The 21,348-nt window shown below is 40.3% G+C and overlaps 1 pseudogene; it reads left to right on the plus strand.

The window, feature by feature from the left end:
- The first annotated feature begins 11,225 nt into the window (after positions 1-11,225).
- Positions 11,226-21,348, plus strand: part of LOC112217703 — a 32,042-nt pseudogene continuing 21,919 nt past the window's right edge.

Genomic DNA, 21,348 nt, shown 5'->3' on the forward strand with positions numbered 1-21,348 from the left:
AGAGTTACACAATATACCGAAACTTCAGTTCTCAATATTAGAACATGAAAAATGGGTACTAGAATTTTTGTTACTTTTGTTGCTACTGTCAAACTGTAGCATACAAGCCAATGTACCCGTTACAGCGTGAGCGCACCGAGCCTGCTCCACTTAGGCTGCACTAGGAGTCTGAGCAGCATCATGTCAGCTCCCCATTCATACTGCACACTTGAATGATGCAACATGGCATGCAGAAATATTTAAACGATTCATTCCTGTTTGCAAAGCAATGTCCATACAGGCTAGAACACTTTACAATGCAAGAAGATACCGGTAGCTTTCAGCTTTGTAGACTAACTTTCCTTGCCAGCTTAAAGCCAACATGAATTCACTACCCCTAGTACTGATAATACGCAAACCATAACTCAAAATGTGCTGATTTCAAAGCTGATTGCCACCAAAACATTGTTAATTCACTTAATAGGTATCTCGCTCACGTCTCTCCCAAAGATTATCTATTGCCTCAGTGAACTGACTCTGATGAGTCTGACTCCGAGCTGGGGTAGTTGTTTCACGTCTTACTGGCCCTCGGCCTGTGCAGCAACTTGCATGTGGGCGGAGTTAGCCAGTTGAGATAGTGGTGAATGTGCTGCTAGCAAGGAAAATCCGGGGGGTGCATGGGAACATAAAGAACAAACAACTGTTCAAGATTTGACTCGGTCACAAAGATGCAGGCACACTCAGATCAAGAGTTTTAAGCATTCTGAGTTTTGATCATTGCTGTGAATGCAATATAAGTGGGTAAATGCTCATTTACAAAATAAAAGGGTAAGTAAACACTATTGCAGAAATTATAAGGTGCATAAATGGCATTTATGTGTGTTTACCCTCTACTACATCTCTGATTGTATCATGGTCATCTAGAAATGTTGTCTAGATCCTGGTTTGTCCCAAGGATGTCTTCCCCATGGGTGATTTTAGGATGCTGTCAGGACTTTCTGTCTTGGTCCCCAAGAGATTTTTGTCTAGTTCCAGGGTTGTTCCGAGGACATCACCTGATGGTCCCAAAGAAAAGTGCAGAGATGCATGAGAAAGCTCTCGTCATGAGCTGTTCAGCCATTACAGAAAACCACATACCAGATTTTTAAAACGTCTTAGGGATAACACCCATTTTTTCAATTTTTGCCTAAAATGACACACCAAATCGAACTACCTGTAGCTCAGGCCCTAAAGCAAGGATTTGCATATTCTTGGTACTATTTGAAAGGAAACAGTTTGTGGAAATGTGAATTGAATGTAGGAGAATATAACAGAATAGATCTGGTAGAAGATAATACAAAGAAAAAAACAAACGTTTATTTTCTACCACCATCTTTGAAATGCAAGGTCCCAGTTCTAGCCATGGTTGTAATTCCAATGGTGTCCACAAGATGGATGCAGTGTATGTGCAAAGTTTCAGACAGATAACTTGAAGTATGAGAGTTCTCCATGACATTTAGTGTGAAGTCACCCAGGTACATTTGGGCAAATCGTGAAGGAGACCTTTGCATTTATATTACATTTTTCTGAAAGAATATCGTCAAATCTGTATACTTGGACTTTGATTTAGCTTTTCCAGTATTAGTAGCCATATTATAAGTTCAACATGTGCAAAACAACCAGTTTTCATAACTTCATAACTCTGAATATTCTAATAATTTTTGTCCAAAATGAAAAGGCATGCTGTCGTACAAGGTTAGTAGCTACATTTTACGACAGATACATGGCTTCCGGATACTCCCGTAAAGACCAGCTCATTGGCTATCTAGCTAGCACCGATTGGTGCTTATTTGACAAAGTTAGAGTCGTTCAAGTGAAGACCGCCCACGTCATCGGCGTGCCATGAAGGCGTCGCTCTCTGACCAAATATGGTGTCCTATAGGATATACTACACCCCTAATGATATAGTGAAGTCTGGTTATGTTCTAGGATTTACATACGAACGTGATTTGACTGGTTGAAACAACGTTTAGGGTGAGATTTTCACAGATTCCTTTCTTTGCAAATTGAACGAGTCGAAATACAAAATCGATCATGCATGATATATGGACCTTTTTAGGATATGAAAAAGGATTTTATCTAACAAAACGACACTTCATGTTATCTCTGGGACCCTTTGGATGATAAATCAGAGCAAAATTTCAGAATGTAAGTATACATTTCACCTTCAGAGGTGAATTTATCAAACCTATCACGATGAAAAAAGTGTTTTGTTGTTAGGAGCTCTCCTCAAACAATAGCATGACATTTTTTTCACAGTAATAGCTACTGTAAATTGGACAGTCCAGTTATATTAACAAGAGTTTAGCTTTCAGCCGATATAAGACACAACATTTGTTGTTTCTCCCAAATCTAGGATCTTGAAGGCGCTGCATGATTTACAACTGCCCCGTTGACGGGACGCCGATCCCTATTAACAGGGTCATTAGCAATAGGAAAAGAAATTGAATTTCTTGCTCGACATCTGGGCGTCAGATAAGAACGAGACTACCTCGTCCATAAAGTGACCATTAGACTTGCCAACTTTCAGACGGAATACGCTTGTAGATGCAACAGTTTTGATAAAATGTATAATTTATCGCTCTCATGTGCTCAATAAAAACGAATGGGGTGGTACCATTTTGCTGCATTTTGAACAATGCTAACATACTTTTAGCAGAGTTCTGTCTAAAACCGGGCCCAGCAACTTGGTTGCTCAACAACACAACTGGCAGCCTGTAACTACTGTAGATGTTGTTGGTATGTTGGTATTCAAGCTGAGGTTAATCAACAAATGCGTACAGATAATTGGTCCGACATTAAAAAAAATGGGTTGGTTGTTATTAGTTATTCTTGTCATTATAAACCAACTTTGAAATATGCATTTTTCAGTCATTGAGTCTATGGCCAAATTTCAACTGCGCACACATTCTCAATGAAGAAAGCATTATATCAGAATGATATGCTTTTAAGCCTCTTAATATAGGAAAGAGGAGCAGGATTGTAGTGCTGCCAGAGCGTGGGGGAGCAGTGTACCCTCACTTTTTTCAATTTGAGATTACACAGAGCTGGTAAAACTATTTCTGGAACATTTATTCTGATAAATCCTAAATACATTCTATTTAATTACCACAATTTCCATGAAAATAGATAAATAGCCTATGTAATGTAAAGCACTCTAGGTAAATGGTGGTTTCTTCCCTGTCTTCTCTCTGGTGGTTTCGAGAATGATGAACTATAGGTGTGTACTGCGATGGTCGGTCATAGGCTTGACCACTTTGGCCAATCAGAACATTGAAAAATGATAACCAGCAGTTCCTATCCAGCCTGGGTGGCAGGTAACCTTGTGGTTAAGAGCATTGAACTGGTAACCGAAGGGTAGCTGGTTTGAATCCCCCGAGCTGACTAGATGAAAAAATCTATGGATGAGCCTTTGAGCAAGGCACTTAACCCTAATTTCTCCTGCAAGTCGCTCTGGATAAGCACGTCTGCTAAATGACTACAATGCAAATATAAAAACATAAAAAGCCGCCTGTTCAAAACCATCAAGCATTTAAAGGTGCAACTGACGAGCAGTCCAAGCCCACATACACCTGACAAGTCAGGCAAACATCCTGCAGAGAGAGCTGGCCAGAGCCTCTCAATTTGTGCCAATGCTTCTCCCTCCTGTGTGTCTCCACCATCAATGGCTTTAGGAACTTTGTTCACAGTAGGGGAGAACATGTACATGTGAGGTAATTCCACTGCTTAACTGTACAAGTGGAGGCTGGTGGGAGGAGCCATAGGATTATTATTATTTGACCCTGCTGGTCATCTATGAACATTTGAACATCTTGGCCATGTTCTGTTATAATCTCCACCCGGCACAGCCAGAAGAGGACTGGCCACCCCTCATAGCCTGGTTCCTCTCTAGGTTTCTTCCTAGGTTCTGGCCTTTCTAGGGAGTTTTTCCTAGCCACCGTGCTTCTACACCTGCATTGCTGGCTGTTTGGAGTTTTAGGCTGGGTTTCTGTACCGCACTTTGTGACATCCGCTGATGTAAGAAGGGCTTTATAAATACATTTGATTGAAATTTGATTGATAGTGTAATGCTCCGGGTGTCGTGGGTGTGGAGTCAAATGCAGGAAACAGAGATTTCAATGCTGTGCGTCTTTTAATAGCGCTTAACACACCACAGGGTGCTCACAAAAGAAACGTTCCCAAACACAGGGAATCAAAATGTACAATGGAACAAATCACGACCAGGCACAAAACACGTACCTCTACAACAGAGCCGAAGGTTACATAGAAATAATCCCGCACAACAACCAGGCGGGCCGGCTGTCTAATAAAGACAAACTAATTAACCCTACACATGTGCTACCACTAAACATACAAGGAGGGGGAGGAAAAACAATCAGTGGCAGCTAATAGGCCGGTGACGACGACCGCCGAGCGCCACCCGCCCGGGAAAAGGAAACACCCTCGGTCGGACTCGTGACAGATAGGAGGATGGGCTCATTGTAATGACTGAAATGGACTGCTATCAAACATATGGAACCACATGTTTGACTTCATTCCATTGATTCCATTCCAGCCATTACAATGAGCCCATCCTAATATAGCTCCTCCAACCAGCCTCCTTTGAATTGTACATACCCTGCAGCTTGGCAGAGTAAGAGGGGGTTTAGCCAAATTAAACTAATCATCAGACCATTGAGATCTAGGATCCAAATTCACTGTGTGTCTCCTTGATGTTCATAAAACTCCATGGACCCTGTCTTGCGCAGAAGAGTCCAGAACGATATGTGACCAATTGGTTACAGTGACACTTTTCTTCCGAGGTCACCCAAACCAGAGAGGCCACAGCAAAGCCCAGGGAGCCTGACCCTCTCTGAAAGATGCTGTAGCCCTGCTTGGGATATTTAACCTACATTGGCTATTGGTTGAGACACAGGACCCGTTCTAGCTTGGTATGTCAGGTTGGGCAAGTGGAAATGTGAATTGGGGCAAGTTGGAGGTAACAATGCATTACGATTCTAGTTTACTATGATGCATGAATACACCACACCAAAAGATGGATTCTTGTTGTTTGTTCCTGAACTGGCTGAATGGCAGAGCTATCCTTCAGACTTCCTTCAGCACCACATCCGTTGCAAAATCCTGGGGCTGTCCTATCAGCACCACAAAGGGACTCAATCACTTAAAATAACGGTCATCAAGATCTGTTGCCTACGCTTAATAGTCCTACTCATCAGTTATAATTATTATTACAAATAGAAGATGAACACTTCTCGCAATGGTAAGGGAAAGGAAAGGGAAAGGAGATACCTAGTCAGTTGCACAACTGAATGCATTCAATCGAAATGGGTCTTCTGCACTTAACCCAACCCTGTTTAGTAAAGTTAGATCAAAGCTGAATCGATGTCTCGCAAGTTCACATAATAATTCATTTGCATTTTTCATATAATAACACAGCATAGTAGGCCTGCAGTGCCTTCAGAAAGCATTCATACGCCTTGACTTATTCCACATTTTGTTGTTACAGCCTGAATTCAAAATGGATTCAATGTATGTTTTTCTCACCCATCTACACACAATACCCCATATTGCATTCAGGGCAAAGAGTTACATTTTTGTCTCATCAAACAACATATTCTTTTGCCTAATGCTCTCAGAGTCTTTCGCATGCCTTTTTGCAAACTCCAGGCATGCTGCCATGTGCCTTATTCTTCAGGAGTGGCTTCCACCACTCTCCCATAAAGCCAAGATTTGTATTCAGTGCTGTCGAGACTGTTGTCCGTCTGGCAGGTTCTCCCATCTCAGCCAAGGAACTCTGTAGTTCTGTCAGGGTGGTCATTGAGTTCTTTGTCACCTCCCTGACCAAGGTCCTTCTTGCCCATTTGCTCTGTTTGGTCGGACAGACCACTGTGCTCTTGGAAACTTTCAAAACTCTAGAAATGGTGTTATACCCTTCCCCAGATACATTCCTCATCACAATTCTCTCTTGGAGATCTTCGGACAGTTCCTTGGTCTTTTGCTCTGACATGCACTGTCTAATTTTTGTTTTGACATTCTTCTTCTTCTTTCTTCTTCTTCTGTACACCAAAAAGGTGTATGGCTGCCACCAACTGGACGGGTTGAAAAAACAAGCTAAAAATAACATCCGTACATGATAGGGAAAACTAAATGATTCCACCCAAATAAATTTGTAAATTGACAAAAACAAAAATCAAAACTCACACTTCTTCATTTCTTAAAATCTCCATATCTCCCTTCTCGGGCTTTAGGTCCTGAGAGGGTTGTACGGCTTGCGACAATACTCCATTCAACTCCTCCTCCGAGAAATCTTTCAGTCCCAGGTACCGCTCCGCCGCATCCACAATGATGTCTATTCTCCTGGACCTTCTCTCCACCTTGGCAGTGCCATTAATCACCATAGCTATAAAGGCCACAAAGTCCACCTTCTTAACCTTTAAAATACCTGGGTCCTGATGGTGAAAGGCAACCCCTGCAGCCTGCAGTAAAGGCCTATCCACCACAATGGACTCTTCATGAGCACCATTCAAAGCCTCAACACGTTAAACAGCCGCTGTATATGAAATGTTCTGGACAGCCCTGAATTTGGCCACCTCATTATCTTTTACCGTTGTCAGGCATTCCAAAGAGGTGGCTTCATGGTTCTCACTACTATTGCGACATATCACATTTTCATCACTTATAAAACACATGACATTATCTTTTCCACAACTTGGACCTCTCGGCTTCTCCCTTCTGCAAACACTTGAAACATGTCCAAAAGCTTTACAGTGATCACACTGCATTGGTCTTGGGATAAATACTCTGTAGTTTATACACAACGTGGATGACGTGGATTGAGACGCATCCAATGCAAAAAAAAAATCTTCAACTGACAGATTTTTATGGCGAGTTTTTATCATGATGATTTGATCTACACGGGGATGCGGACATGGGCTCTAGGGGGGTTGTTAAGCATCCTAAATAATGACATAGATTCAGGCCATAAGGGAAGCATGATGTAAGATGCAAACCTGGTATTCCAACTGATTATAGGTTACTAAAGCCAACAACATACTACTGCGCCACAGAGTTTTGATAAAAACAGTGGAGGGAAAAAAACGTATCTGATAATCGCACTCTGCAATTTATTGCTGTCCAGCAGATGTCACTAACTTGCATTGTGAACAGATAATGAAGCTGAGTAATTAACCATTTTTCAGCACAAGCACAACTTGGCCTTCAGAAAGCCTTGGTTTATGATCACTAGTGAAGATGAGCCAACTGAAGATTGCAGCAGACTATGTATTGTTGCTCCCATCTGTTACATGCACTTATGTTAGCTTTTTCAAAAGCTTTAAAACGGGCAGCAATTGTGTCGAGGCACACATCTGGGGAAGGGTACCAAAGCATTTATGCAGCATTGAAGGTCCCCAAGAACACAGTGGCCATTCATCCTAGAGATGGCAACCCTACCAAACTGAGCAATTGGAGGAGAAGAGCCTTGGTCAGGTAGGTGACCAAGAACCCGATGGTCACTCTGACAGAGCTCTAGAGTTCCTCTGTGGAGACGGGAGAACCTTCCAGAAGGGCAACCATCGCAGCAGCACTCCAATCAGGCCTTTATTGTAGAGTGGCCAGACGGAAGCCACTCAGTAAAAGGCACATGACAACCCACTTGGAGTTTGCCAAGAGGCACCTAAAGACTCCCAGACCATGAGAAACAAGATTCTATGGTCTGATGAAACCAATATTGAACTCTTTGGCTTGAAAGGCAAGCATCACGTCTGGAGGAAACCTGGCACCATCCTTACGTGAAGAATGTTGGTGGCAGTATCCTGCTGTGGGGATGTTTTTCAGCGGCAGTGACTGGGAGACTAGTCAGGATCGAGGCAAAGATGAACAGAGCAAAGTACAGAGAACTCCTTGATGAAAACCTTTTCCAGAGTGCTCAGGACCTTAGACTAGGGGCGGGGGTTCACCTTCCAACAATACAACTACCCTAAGCACACAGCCAAGGCAGGAGTGGCTTCGGGACAAGTCTCTGAATGTCCTTGAGAGGCCCAGCCAGAGCCCAGACTTAAACAGATCGAACTTCTCTGGAGAGACCTGAAAATAGCTGTCCAGCAACTCTCCTCATCCCACCTCACAGAGCTTGAGAGGATCTTTAGAGAAGAATGGCAGAAATTTCTCAAATACAGATGTGCCAAGCTTGTAAAGTCATACCCAAGAAGACTCAATGCTGTAATCGCTGCCAAGGGTGCTTCAACAAAGTACAGAGTAAAGGGTCTGAATACATATGTAAATGTAAAACTAAAACTGAAGGGGAAAAGGGGGGGAGATTATTTAATTAATTTTAGAGTAAGGCTGTAACGTACTTGAACTAAATGTGGAAAAAGTCAAGCAAGTAGTCTGAATACTTTCAGAAGGCACTATAAATAAATGTTTTATATATAGAGACCCGTTCCAAATGGACCAAAGGACAACAAGACTCGTTCCATATAGACCTGGTCCGATCCAAACCTGGTCTGATCCGATCCGAGTGAGGGAAGCAGGGGGCCATACTGTGTATGTAGGCTACTGTGAGTGTGAGCAACTGACACGGGGTGCAGGGAGGAGGGAGAGAAGAAGACAGCAACCAAAAAAGCCAACTCGCACTATAGTACAGATAATAGTTGCAGTAGTTAGGTTATTTCACATCCAAAATGATTAAGTAGGAGCTGTCTTGACTGCGTCAAACCGGAAAAAGCTAGTTAAGCTAGCTAGCTAGCTAGGCTAATTGAGGCTGCATGCACTTTCTCGTCCTACACAGTTACAAACAACAACAACTACATTCAAAATATTAAGTTAGCAGCCTACCTGTAACTTTTAATTCCATCACTTTAATTCCATCTTCCATTGATTAGATATCTCCTAACTTTTGCTACATAGAGGCTCTATGTCTGTAGCCTATTTCCGCTTTGATGACTTACGCTTGGCCAAAACAAGCTACACATGCCACTCTAGTGAAAAGCAAGAGCAGCAGCATAAATGACGATGATCCTAATGCTTTGTACAGTCAGTGTACATAAAACTGCATTTACATTACAATTTATCCATTCTGCAGACGCTCCCATCCAGAGTGACCTACAGCTAGTGCATTCAGCCAAGGGAGACATGCACATATCCCTGTCGTATCCCAACCACGTATCACATACATAATACAATGTAAAGTACAATACAAAATGCTTAAAAATGTCTGTGTCTATTCACAGTTCCCGTCGTGTTGCAATGTATTCTTTCAGTTTTCTGAATCAGTTTTTATTGCTAGCTTGAGTTACCTGGGGTGGTAGAGAGCCCCATTAAGTCATGAATTTATTTAATACTGTGTGTTTCCCAGCCACTGTTCTAGACCTGGAGACTGTGAAGAGACGTCTGGTTGCATGTCTTGTGTGATACCGATGAGTGTCTGAACTGTGTGCCAACTGCTTGAACAGACAGTTCGGTACCTTCAACACATCAATATCTCGCACAAAGACCAATAATGATGCAGTCAATCTCTCCTCAACTTTGAGCCCAGAGAGATTGACATGCAGGTCATTTACATTCGCACTCCATGTACATCTAAGAGCAATATGTGCTGCTTTGTTTTGGACCAACTGTAATTTGCTTATGTCCTTCTTTGCCGCACCTGACCACACAGTTGGACAGAGGTCTAGGATTCAAGATAGCACTGACCATCTGTAACTGCTTAGTGGGATCTCATTGCTTGCTTGTGCTACCTGTGCTCAGCGAAAAGAATATGACATACTTCTAACTTGGTTAGGTATAAATGAGACCGTTTATAAACACCAACTGTTTTAGACAAAACAAATGTAACCAAGCAAGATAAAATAACGTTCAATCAATACGTATTACGTGGTTACCACAGGGTTAGCAGCGTAATGGTTATCGTTACCACCCGGAGACCAGAAGATTGGGGATTTAAATAGCTGAACTTCCTTTATTTTTCAGGCTTCAGATCAATGCCTACTTCTGACTTAAAACACAGTTTTTTTGTTTTTAATCATAGGTCATGAATGTGTAGGGGACTTCTGACCGCAAATACTACAGACTTTGTGGTGCAGCAAAAAATATAACTGTATCCCAGTAAAGAGATTGTGTGTTCAAATCCCAGGTGGGGTGATATTGAAAAGTCAATACTAAGGGATCATGTAAAATGTGACCATATTTTGATTGATGAAGTATTTGTTTGACTATTTTAGCTGAACAGCATACCACTTACCTTAAAACCCCATACAATTTCATTACTTTACTTGTAATGAATTGGGACACCTGGAACCATCACATGATGTCCTGACGACTGGTAAAACAAATGTCTTGAGAACATCTTACAAATGTCCAAACATGGTCCTCAATGAAATCCTGGTAACTTACAAGGAACTACACAAAGGTCCCCCAGAGAACATTCCCTTTGGACCATCATGCAACATCCTAATAACTAGTCAAATTTAAATCCTGAAAAGGTCCTGAAATGGTCCTTAGTGATGACCTGGTAACTTTCAGGGAACTACACAAAGGTCCCCCAGAGAACATTCCCTTTGGACCATCATGCAACATCCTAATAACTAGTCAAATGTAAATCCTGAAAAGGTCCTGAAATGGTCCTTAGTGATGACCTGGTAACTTTCAGGGAACTACACAAAGGTCCCCCAGAGAACATTCCCTTTGGACCATCATGCAACATCCTAATAACTAGTCAAATGTAAATCCTGAAAAGGTCCTGAAATGGTCCTTAGTGATGACCTGGTAACTTTCAGGGAACTACACAAAGGTCCCCAGAGAAGGTTGCCTTGGGACCATCATGAAACATCCCCTTGACCATCATAAAACGTCCCCTTGTGGTCATTGAATGGCCCATGGATAACATCCTATCAGAACCAAGTAGGAACCTTTTCGAAACGTTCCCTACTGGGAACTGTGACCAAACCGGAACCTGTGCTGAACGTGTTCTTAGTGTCCCAAAGTTAATGTCATGTTTTAATATTCCTAGAACGTTCTCAGAACGTCAGTGGGATAACATCTTGCCAAAACTCTTAAAGGGACCTATTGAGAACATAGCCAAATGTCCTTAGATGGTCCCCTGTTTGCTGGGATACTACAGTACTATAGTTTTTTTCATGTTGGTTAATAAGCAACTTTGCACTTTCAGTGCCACCACATTCACTGATGCAGTTGTGCAGACTGAAGATCCATCAGCAGGTTGGAATCCCCAGACTGAGGCACATCGACACCCTGCCGCTCCCACCAAGACTAATCAAGTTCCTCAACTATGAAAAGGTAAATTTCCAGGATGTCTAGGAATTTATTTTTGTTTTGTTGACTCTAAGTCCACAGATTCCGTGACTTGTTTTCAATAAATGTGATTGTTTTTTATATTGTAAGCCCGTTGAGATGAAGGGGGAATGTTTCTTTGCACAGTTGTGTACTGCATAATAGGCTTGATTTGATATCTATTGTAAATTACGTGTAAATGTAACTATTTACTTACTAATTCCTATTCGATTATCAACAAAATAGGCAAAGAAATAATGCATGACTGGCTACTGCTAGCCTGAAGAAAAATTGTGTGACTTGCTTCAGCAGGTCAAAAGTATTGTTATAGTAGTCAAAGAAGAAACTCTGAGACTGTCCATCTAAACAGTATGACAGGATTATTGCTTTAGCAAATGTTGGTTACAGACATAACAATGTTGAATTAATGTATATGTAAGATTTGTTTTGTCACTTTACATTAAGTTAACTTTTAATCCAAGATCTAATTGGAGAGGTAAGTTTACTCAAGTAAACAGCAACTGACAAATTAGTTGTTTTCTATTTTTGTTTTGTTGACTCTGAAGTCCACAGATTCCGTGACTTGTTTTCAATAAATGTGATTGTTTTTTATATTGTAAGCCCGTTGAGATGAAGGGGGAATGTTTCTTTGCACAGTTGTGTACTGCATAATAGGCTTGATTTGATATTACAATGGCAGGAGTAACATTCGAATGAATCTATTGTAAATTATGGGTAAATGTATGTACTTGTAGGTATTTGGGTTTGGTTAGTAATAGCAACTCTGACTCTTATTGATTACTAAGTTAATTGTTTACCCTGCACAGTGAGATTTTATTTGACTAAAGTACAGTGAAGTTGCCTGTATCAGAAAATAAACCACAGCTTGGAATGCTTCTCAGGCAATCAGATTGTTTGGCCAGAACTATCCATTATATAGTTGAATATAGTGATTTCAGTACTGCATTGTGTACAAAGGTCTGTTGCCACAGGTGGGTGGAATTATTTCAGTGTTTAATGTAAAAAAAAAAGTTCATTTTTCTATGAATATTGCAGATTTATTGACAGACTCATGTAATGCTAATGATATCATCAGTACTTGCTTGAAGTAGAGCCATACAATGTCAAACACTGTATAAATAAAGTCTTAAAGGAAAACGATATTCATTAGTCCATTGTTGATACAGTCCCAAAATGTTTTGCATGTCAGCAGTCAAGTTGTTAAGATACTGGACTTCCAAGAAGCAATATTGCACCAGCCACATCATTATGTTGATGCAGAAAGGTCAGATGACATAAAAATGTAGCTCTTTGACCACGCACAACAGTGGAAGTTTGGCATAGAAAAAAGGATACATTAGCATAACAATATGGTGATGGATCTTTGATATGAACGGTTTGATGTGTTCGCATTCGAGAAGACAAAGAAATGATCCTGATAGCTGAAAGTGCACTATTTACTTACTTAGTCCCATTCGATTATCAATGAAATACATATAATGCATGGCTGGCTACTGCTGCCTGCATTTGAGCCTATTCCAGACACAGATTTAGGTAATTCACTTTCCCCATATATTTGTCATTCAGTTTTTTACTGATCAGAGATGCGTCCTGGCAGCTGAAAATGACTTCATCCTGATCAAGTGTAATTACAAAAATGTGTCGTACCGTAAACATATTCGGAAAATTGTCAATTTCTGTTACCATGCTCGTTTTGTCTGAGTACTCAGCACACCCCTACTAGAAAGGGGAATTTTGACCATGCACAACCGGGGAAGTTTGGCATAGAAATAAGGATGCATAAGCATAAAAATATGATGGTGAATCTTTGATATTAACGGTTTGAATGTGTTTGCATTCGAGAAGTCAAAGAAATGATCCCCACAGCTGAAAGTGCACTATTTACTTACTAATTCCTATTCGATTATCAACAAAATAGGCAAAGAAATAATGCATGACTGCCTACTGCTAGCCTGAAGAAAAATTGTGTGACTTGCTTCAGCTGGTCAAAAGTATTGTTATAGTAGTCAAAGAAGAAACTCTGAGACTGTCCATCTAAACAGTATGACAGGATTATTGCTTTAGCAAATGTTGGTTACAGACATAACAATGTTGAATTAATGTATATGTAAGATTTGTTTTGTCACTTAAGGTGTTAGGGGGCAGTATTTTCATTTTTGGAAAAAAAAAGGTTCCCGTTTTAAACGGGATATTTTGTCAGGACAAGATGCTAGAATATGCATATTATTGACAGCTTTGGATAGAAAACACTCTAACATTTCCAAAACTGTAAAGATATTGTCTGTGAGTATAACAGAACTGATGTTGCAGGCGAAAGCCTGAGAAAAATCCAATCTGGAAGTGCCCCAGGTTTTGAAAGCGCTGCGTTCCAATGACTCCCTATTCAGCTGTAAATGTACCATCAACGAGCTTACGCTTTCTACGTATTCCCCAAGGTGTCTACAGCATTGTGACATAGTTTTACGCATTTCTGTTGAAGAATAGCCGTAGGCGGCCACATTGCGTAAGTGGTCACATGGTGGCTCCGAGAGAGATTCTTGAGTAAAATACAGAGGTAGCCATTATTCCAATCGGTCCTAGTGAAAAACGAATTGTCCCGACGGATATATTATCGAATAGATATTAGAAAAACACCTTGAGGATGGATTCTAAACAACGTATGCCATGTTTCTGTCGATATTATGGAGCTAATTTGGAATATTTTTCGGCATTGTGGTGACTGCAATTTCTGGCCGATTTCTCAGCCAAACGTGAAGAACAAACGGAGCTATTTCGCCTACAAAAACAATATTTTGGGAAAAAAATGAACTTTGGCTGTCTACCTGGGAGTCTCGTGAGTGAAAACATCTGAAGTTCATCAAAGGTAAATGATTTAATTTGATTGCTTTTCTGATTTCCGTGACAAGGTTGCCTGTTGCTAGCAAGGCATAATGCTATGCTAGGCTATGATAAACTTACACAAATGCTTGTCTAGCGTTGGCTGTAAAGCATATTTTGAAAATCTGAGATGACAGGGTGATTAACAAAAGGCTAAGCTGTGTTCCAATATATTTCACTTGTGATTTTCATGAATAGGAAGATTTTCTAGGAAGATTTATGTCCGTAGCGTTATGCTAATTAGTGTCAGATGATGACAACGGTCCCGTTCATGGGATGGGGTGTCACTACAGGTTAACATTAAGAAAAGTTTTAATCCAAGATCGAATTGGAGAGGTAAATTTACTCAAGTAAACAACAACTGACAAGTTAGTTGTTTTCTATTTTGATGTAATTTACAAAATAATGTTCAGAATAGGCATGCACATTTTCACACTTATATTTCCACTTTAATACAGTAGGTAAAACTAGAAATTGTGAACAGCCTTTGTTCTTCATTACAATAATTTCTTAGGCGAGAACTGAACTAACCCCTAACCTTAGTATAGAGGTCAGTATTGACTTAACCCCTAAGCTCTACACTCAACGTGGTATTAAAAGACTGATGACACGACTGTAATTGTAGTGGCTGGTATTCTGGAATACAGCTTGTGGGGTATCTATGACCTTGCGCTCATACGAAAATAAATGCAAAGTGCCCTCGGATCAAAATGAAACAAACACATGACGCAGCTTGACCTGCCAACAAAATGGGAAGAAGTCAACCTTGTCGATAAACTTGACCCTTTTTCCATGGATTTGTTTGTCTAAAAATAAGAAACAGGCATCCGCAATAAAAACCTCTTTCCATTACATTGATTGTAACACAACACAATACCAGACCTCTCAACATAAGGAACAAGGCACACCAACTCGCCACAACCAAACCTGACACAGACACAACAAGAGTCTGACCTAGCACAGGAGGATTACAAGCCTGAACACTGTACTTGGGACAACTCACAGTTTCCAATGAACACAGTCAGTCATTGTAATATACACATATTATATGATTAACACATTGTCTGATTAGTAAGATACTCACCATGTTTTGGGATTCCTCGCTGTTACTCCCAGGAGTTCCAGCTATTTGTTTTGTTGTTCAGTGCTATCTAGGCCAGCTGCCTCTCAGGAGTATTCTGAGCTATGAAGGTGGGAGAGGAAAAGTTGGCCCACTACCCTATGGATATCATGTGAAGCTCCCAGAAATATTCCAGATGGTTGGATCAGAAGCCCTGTCTCAGAAACATCTACTGACAGAGGAGTGGAGAAGTCTTAGTGGGGGAGTTTAACCGGAGAGCGAAACTTTGACACTCTTTTTTGGAAAACTGTAAGAGCTTGTGAGAAAGGTAAGACATATTTTTATTAACATTGTTATTTGGCAACTTTGGTGCACTTTTGTTGTTGTGTAAAAAAATCCTACATGGACCTTTCTGTTCCTTTTTAAACCTCTGAGATAGATTTGTTTTTACATTTAGCTCAACATTAAATTACTCCACCAATCACTGCGGATAGAGCAGCTTACTATGGATCAGGCAAGCTATTTAAAGGCATTGGACAGATGAGTGTAGGGTGCTAGATGCAACTGAAAGAGAGTGAGAGAGGGTGGAGGAGGCTTGGTTTGAAGTGGTGGGCATCTTGTTGTTATGACATGTATCATCTGAATTATGCTCACAGAATTATATCTACTGAGGAGCAGCTTATATGAAGGAACTTTTAATGTCTTAGACCATCAGAAAGTTGGCTTAACGTTGGAACAGCTAGCTAGTGTGCAGTGCAGCACAATAATTAAAATAAACACACTTACTTTTACTAGTTAATAAATTGTGATAATGTGACAACTATAGTATCCTTAAGGAGTATTTAAAAGTTGAATCCATTATTTTCGAATGAAAAATCGCTTGTTGGACAGGAAAGAAATGCCTGTAATGTAAAATAATGTTTTTAACTGGTTCCCATACTTTTAAAATAACGATTATTTTCGGGAACAGTTTAGATCACTTTCGTTTGTGGTTCTGATTCTATTCCAAAAAAAGAAGAAAAAAAAGGGGTTTCGGTTCTGTTCACAGAACCAGTTCCAACCCTTGGTTATTTCCAAATCACTTTAATGATTTTAATGTGAAATGTGAAGACTATTTGAAAGGGGAGCATATCATAATTTCATTATCCAATCTTAACATAATCCCAGCCTCACCCAACCTAAACAAACTCATTCAATAAAATTTTTTCCTTCAAGTCATCCATTTGCATGGTATGCTATCTTAGGAGGGAGTTCACCTTAATTGACAAGCCCACTTGCACATATGTTCCTTTACTTTACTCAAAACCATTCTAGAATTGGATGACAGTGGGACTGCTTCATAAATGCCACATTGTAGGTTCAATTGAATCAATCCCATAGTCTCTGGCTACAGTACATCCCAATTATCTCTCCTTTCTCCCAAAGTGTGCACTTGTTCACTTCCTTTAACTGATTTGAAAGGAAAAGCCTAGTGGGAAAAAATATGGTGGAAACTCCCAAGACCATGCCTTCATCAATCCAATGCTTTTAGATTTTTGGAAAGTAGTGAAAAGGTCAAAACCCCTTCAGCAGGATTGGGTATTTGGAACCAACCTATGTAATATATGTCCTACATTGGACTTAGGGGGATGATGTAGCGTGTTCTAGTCAAAATTAAAGGGAAATCTCACCCCAATTACATTTGATTGTCCTACACAGTAAGCAGTATGGACACGGTAATACAGTGATACTTTGTAACTTTTTTTGCACGTCAAGTCCAAATCATCTTAAAGTAAATTAATTTAGCTGAACAATCAAGACCAATGTGTCATTTTGTAATTTGGGTGAACTATCCCTTTAATCATGGTCTCTAGACGGAAGATGTTACAGCACCCGCCCGGATCAGGCTTGGCCACCCCTGGTGTATATTGATTAGGAATGGGTCTCTCAAGATCCAACATGTTGGACATAATGCATCATACTGATGATGCATTATGCATTATCATTATCACATAAGTGATACAGTTTACAATTGGCTCATTCATCCCCTTCCTCTCCCCTGTAACTATTCCCCAGGTCGTTGCTGCAAATGAGAACGTGTTCTCAGTCAACTTACCTGGTAAAATAACGGATAAATTAAAAATTAAAAAATACACTGTATCCTCTCTTTTTCTCTCCAGATCCAACATGGCTGTTGCCAGCATATCTATCCCTGGTTCCCCGCCGGGCCTCATACTGGGGTTTGATGACTACAGTCTCTACATCAACCTGTCAGATGACGAGCTGATTCTGCTGGCTATCGAACGCAGCCTCAGTGATGCCCACAATGCCACTTCACCCAGTGAAGCCAGCGACACCCCAACAGCTCTAGGCAGAAGAACAGTCCAGTATACGTCAAATCCATCCCCAACCAGGCCAAACCCACCGAGGCAGGAACCAAGACATAGGCCGCCTACTGCCAACCCAACTGACGCGTATGTGCCAGCTGAAAAGAGCCTTCATTCGTTTTCATTATCCACTTTTGGTTTTGGGCCACCATTTATATTAAGTTGTAGGCTATGAATAGTTACATACAATTCCAATTTCATGGCAAAATGACATGCTGCACTATAACTGTCCATATTACATAACATATCTGTAGTTACAGTGTACAGCAGTAATTATCTGGTCATTACAAAGTAGTTCCAAATCAAATCAAATTGTGTTGGTCACATTCACATTGTTAGCAGATGTTATTGCGAGTGTAGCGAAGTTCTTGTTACTTATCAAGTCACTTCATGGCACAAGGACAACGTAATAAAAAATGTTGCCAGTCAAGACATGGTCAAGGAAAGTGTTCTCTGATTATTATGTTGCTCTAGTCAGTCATATGCGTCTATGTGTCACTGTACAGACTCCATCAATGCAAATGTTTTCCGAATCATGTAACCTTAAGTTTATTGTGGGTTTTGCCATTCGATATCATTTCTAGGTTGCAGATATGCATGAGAGTGACTGTTTTCTCAAACGAATGACTTGACTTGTGAGGTGTTTACGTCTGCTTAGCTAAATTGACTAAACTATTTACCCGCTTACTGCTGGCTGGAAAACCGAGATGCCTAGAGTATCGTTTGTTGACATACAACACCTCGTTTACAGGCTGGTCTGATTGATTCCAGTGGGCCACGTGCCAAACACCTGTCCCATCAAATCTCGTGATACTGATCCCTTACCCAACCTGCTTTTTGGGAATACATCCAAATAGCATGGTCTGAAGTTCACATGTCACCAAGGTTGAAAAATAGCAACACTGATGAAAACAAGTCTCTGTGCTGAGTTGGATGCAAGATTGCAGGGTTCATAAGGTTTAACTAGGTCATGTTACAGTATTGGCAGGACAATTGCAGCATTGCGTGTGCTTGAGCAACACGTTGCTATAGCATCTCCTAGCGATAGTTTGTCGCAAAAACCTGTAGCATGGTACAAGTTTTTAAAAAGAATATTAAACTAACTTTTTAGTGCCCTGCAACAGTCTCAAGCCTACCCCTAAGAAAAGCTTTCAGAGGAACATTATAGTGGCGATATGAACTAGAATTGATGACAGGTATTTTAGATGTGTGTACTGTAGTGATTGATACAGAGCTTCTCATAGTAAGCATGTCAGCAATGAGAATCAAACATTTCACTTTGAAGAAACACACAATATCCAATGAGCTTAGGGTCCCACTGTATTAGCTTAGTTCATTTTACGTACACATTTGCAGCAGTCAACTGTGACTGTCAACTGAGTATATCTCACTGTTATTGTAGCAGGAGAAGGAAATGTGACGACGTTGTGGTGACTCATTTTGTCACAGGTAATGGAAAGCGCATGCTGGCAATGCACAGAGGCGACGGCTCCATTCAGTATGTGCTGGAGACAGAGGAGTAAGTGTCTTCTTTCACAAAGGGTATCTTAGCAACGCATCTTCCCTTCACACCAAAACATGAACACTAGGATATGTAATGATGTTTGTATTAATATGTGACGGCATTTATTGTATGTTAGTTTTCCAGCTCATAGGATACAAACCTGCTGGGAATGATCTTCTTAAAAGGAAATTCCACCACTTTCACTTCACTTTTCAAGATAAGAAAATGACAAATACAACTGAATAATAGTGCACAACAATGATTTTCTAAATCTGCAACTAGTTTCTAGCCATGGAAGGGCCTTTTCCTGCTCACCGTGTCACCACCATTCTAGTAGTGTTTACAAATCACTGCTTTTAAAAACGTTTTAAGTTTTGATGACATCATCAAATTGCACTATTTTATCTAATCTTTTAACCACAGCGCCATTTCCACAAATGTAGACAGTGCTATTGTGCTTGAGATAAAGCGGTGGAATTCCCCTTTTAAGGTAACCAATGTTTTTCCAACACCATAAACCCTAACTAAGGATGAGTGAATTTTGTTTTAATCCACTATCCATAACTCAAAGTTACCTAATTAAAAAAATAATCACTGACAGAGTTACTGAGTTTGAGAATGATCTGGATTTCCACTTAATGTCTTGTATTGTACATGTGGGCTAGAGAAAAAAAGCAAGTGGATGATGATGGGTATGTTTGCCTATTAGGGAACAGGACACTATTGTGCAAGCAGTCCTGAATGGTGATGTGACTATGGTTCAAGCTATGGCTAAAAACAATGCGAATAACATACTGTGGCCTGACAAGTATGGATGGATCCCGCTGCACGAGGCTGCATATTATGGCCAAGACCAGTGTGTCAGGGTTCTTCTTGGGGGTAAGTGCAATTCAAAACTCCATGTATGAACATGTATAGCGATAGGTTAATGTTTAACATTAGTACAGTAATTTTGCGGATCATTGTTGTTGTCCTTTTTGGTAACACTTTTATTTTACAATCCTATTTCAGCTAGTTGACCTGATATTTACCGAAAAAGTTTGTAGTGGTAACTAGGGCTGTTACGGTCACCTTAATACTGCCACACCGGCGGTCACGAGTCATGATGGCAGTCAAATTCCACAAGACAGTTTAGTTACGGAAATTAGGCTTCTCCAAGAGCTGTTGCTGCTGATGGTCATTAGTAGCCTACCAAACTTGCTAATTGTCTGGTACTCAGCACTCTATTGTCCCTCTAATCACTCTCACATCATTGCAAATGTAATCAAACATTTCATGAGATCCCATGGGCTTATGTTTTGCAACATTCCTATAGGCGATGCAATTGCGTGAGAAAACAGAGTGATGGCCTCTATTAAAAAGTGGAGGCCATCACTCTGCTTTCTATAGGCTAGGCTTACTATATTTATTTCGCAACATTCCTAATATTAAGTACATTGCTTCTCTTTACAACAGGAGTATAGCCTACCTGACTGGCATGAACATGAACCACAGTAAAAGCGTCCTTCATTCTCTAAGTGCATACAGATGACATGTATTTTTCCCTCTATCCCTGTTTCGACATGTGCATGATAATGGTCCATTCTAAATAAAAATACATTTTAGTATATGTAAAGACAATAATAAATCAAGAATAGACCATATTATCCTATCACATGTGAATGATATATTATCACTTGTGAATGATGCCCAGTTTGTGTGCAGTAAGGCAAGAAACGCATGCATTGTTTTTGCGACTTTTTCAAATCAAGGTCACACACCTCGTGCATTCTAGGCAATAGGCCTATATGTTTTGATAATGTTTCAAATAACTTCTTAAAATTAAGCACGTTAATCCACTTTCCAACAGGTGTAAAGCCTAACTGGCATACATACAGAACACGTGAGTTTCAAGTTTTGGGAAGATAATTTTCACCATAAAAATGCACCTTCATAATAAAAGCATTACATGCATAATCACATTTGCAGTCACTTTCGATAATGGTGTTTTCTAACTAATGGAACATTTCCACTTATAGCCTACTGCCATGTGCGTAATGTTGCGCTTATAACGTGAAGATATAGTTGAATAGATTATCAACATTTTTAAGCTAAACGTTCTGATCTGTTGTGTCAGCCTCATTGCTTAAACGTTTTTGGGATGATAGTGGTTGCATTCATTTGGGATCTATTCCATTCTACAACTGTCCCAGACTATGTTTGAAATATTTATT

This window comes from Oncorhynchus tshawytscha, linkage group LG18, assembly GCF_018296145.1.
Source record: "Oncorhynchus tshawytscha isolate Ot180627B linkage group LG18, Otsh_v2.0, whole genome shotgun sequence".
Taxonomy (NCBI): Eukaryota; Metazoa; Chordata; class Actinopteri; order Salmoniformes; family Salmonidae; genus Oncorhynchus; species Oncorhynchus tshawytscha.